Genomic DNA, 2798 nt, shown 5'->3' on the forward strand with positions numbered 1-2798 from the left:
CCGCCCCTCTCCCCGCCCTTCTCTTGCTCAGCCCGCCCCTCGTCCTCCTTTTGCTTGGTTGGCCCGCCCATCGCCCCGACTCTCGCGTGCCCTGCTCCTCCCCGCCCCAGCAGGGAACTAGACTGGCGAATTGCTCTTTGCTGTTTTTAAATAGAAGCAATACTTACTGCATTTTGAAATATCGAGAAGAGAGCTAGCTGAAAGGAAGATAATTCGAGCTAACTTACACAGGTGGAAGAGACCATTGGGGTGTTCTAAACCACAGCCAGTTCTTGGGAGTAGTTGGAAACAGAAAACCTTGAACAGAGAACATAAAATCGATCGCGCTGAGCGATAAATCAAAAGCTCAACATATTCAAAAACCACTTCAGTACTCTCTCTGTCACAGGATTAAACGAAGCAGATGAAGAAGAAATTCCCATGTCTACACTGAAACAGTGTATCAAAGATGTGGGCAGATGAAATCACAATGAAAATGAAAAACATCTACTTAATTGAATAACAAAGGTGAAACATCAAACTCCTGTGGGGCACACTACTGCGGTGCTTAGAAGAAAAGTTACAGCTTTGTCTCTCGCTGTAGGTCTGATGTAGATAGACGCTTGTTGATTAAGGAGGGTACAGAACATTTGAGTACCGGTGTATACACTTAGTTTGGCATTGTTAAAGAAAAAAACGCCATTTCCTCAGCCATTGCAGAGTTCCTTGCTGACAATCCATATTTAAAAAATAGTTACAAGACAAAAAGCATAAACTATATTTTAAACCAAACTTGACAAGGACAGACATGAAGACCCAGTGAGGCAGGGAAAGTATTGTTTGATAGTCTGCTGAAAGGAGTGAATAGTTGTGGAGAAACATGATTGGACAAAATAGACAGGATCTGACCAGTAAACTGAGTGAGGAATTTTGCAAGTTCTTCAATTCTTCTTGACTTCAAAAGCTAGAGAGAAGAATTGTTCTGAAATGAGGGTAGGTCAACAATTTCATTTATGACTATACTTCACACAGAAAAGCAGGGGATGTAAGGATAAGATGCCTTCCTAGGGTTTTTGGTTTTTGTTTTTTTTTTTTTTCCCTTTCTAGGGTTTATGGTTTTTATGGCTTATTTAGGAGAGAGGAATTCTGGTTTAGATTACCCACCTCATTGGAGAGAAATTCTAGTTTTTGTGATCCAACCGGGACCTGGAAAGGTAAAATTGAGGGCAGAAAAGTCCTCACTTATGAAGCCTTCTCTGTCTTAACTCAAATGCTGCATGCCAAGGCATCGTATTTGGGAGTATTGTGTTTGAAGCCCTAATACCATACAATGACCATTCACATATATTCCTTATTATTAGAATGTTAGTGATTTTCATCCACTTTTGAAAAGAATTATGGGTAGCGGTTAAATTTGGTTCTTCAAAGCCATCTTACCTGAGTTTGAATTCCTACTCACCTTATGTGTCCTAAGCAAATTATTTAAATTCTTTGTGTCTCAGTTTTCTTATTGGTAAAACAGGAATAAAACCAGTACTTTGTGCTGTGAAGATGAAAGAATTAACTCATGACACTTTTAGAAAAGTGCCAGGTATATTGTCCATATTCAACAAATGTTAACTACATAGAGAGTTCAAGGGAAAATTAACAGGTTAATGTGAATCAAAGCATTCAGAAAAAGCACATACTTATGTTAATGATTCTACAAGGTAAGGAACTGGAGAGCTAGCTCTGTCTGTAGGAGAAGCTGTGTGTGGTAGTGTGTACCTCTAACCTCAGTGCTGAGGAGGACTCACTGGCCAGCTAGCCTAGTCGCCTAGCCTACTTCATGAATCCTAACCCAGAGAGACCCTTTCTCAAAAACAAGAGCAACGCAAACAAACAAAAGCACAAAAACTGGACAGTGTCTGAGGAACGACATTCAAGATTGTCCTCTGATCTCCTTGTCTGTGGGCACAGACGTGAATATACATTCTCCCTCAGCCCACAGACACAAAGATTCTACAAGGGAAATTGACTGATTAGAACTTCATGATTGTGAGAAGTTGGAATGCCTTCTTAATAACTTTCATTCTGTGTCTGACCTAACATCCTTGTGACTGTCACATGAAACTGGAATGTATTAACTCATCAGACCACTGGCTTTCACCGCTGTCAGCAGATAGCATCTGGGACCTACAGCATGGATGTCTCCACTTTGCGGTGACCCACCTACCTGATGTTTCCATGCATGTATTTTAAAAATGCCTGGATTTATGACTTTGTTTTGTTCTGTAGTTACAAAAACTTCGCAAAACTTTTTCTATGTTTGAATATGTTACTTGTGGCCACCTAAATCTGTGTTCCTGGGCTGTGGTCACTCATATTTGTTTCAAGACTAAGTAATCTCTAACTCCCTTTGAGGTGAGAGCTGTGTTTTGTATCAACAGCAAGATTGGAAACATATTCTAAATGGACTTAAGTGACATATAAAGGAAGTGAGATAAATTCTTTAAACCATAGAGCTAAAAATATTTGAGGACTTACTGAGTGCCTAGTACATGATCTCTGTTGAAGGTTAGTATATACCAGAATTCTCTTTTCCTAGTGGAAGGATGTCATGCCTGAACATGCCTTCTGACCGCTTTTACAGACTCCTTATGGAGGGACCCTATGCATGGATTCTTACTCATATCACATGACACTACCTTGTGGTCATTGTGGGCCCAAGGGAAATCAATAGCCTGCGAAATGTTGTGATACAAACATCTATATAAGAACCATGGTAGTTAATCTGACCAATCTGTATCTTTCTTGGATATTTGACCTGGAGATATGGG

The sequence above is a fragment of the Nannospalax galili genome, unplaced genomic scaffold (genome assembly GCF_000622305.1).
Source record: "Nannospalax galili isolate Female #2095 unplaced genomic scaffold, S.galili_v1.0 scaffold440, whole genome shotgun sequence".
Classification (NCBI taxonomy): Eukaryota; Metazoa; Chordata; class Mammalia; order Rodentia; family Spalacidae; genus Nannospalax; species Nannospalax galili.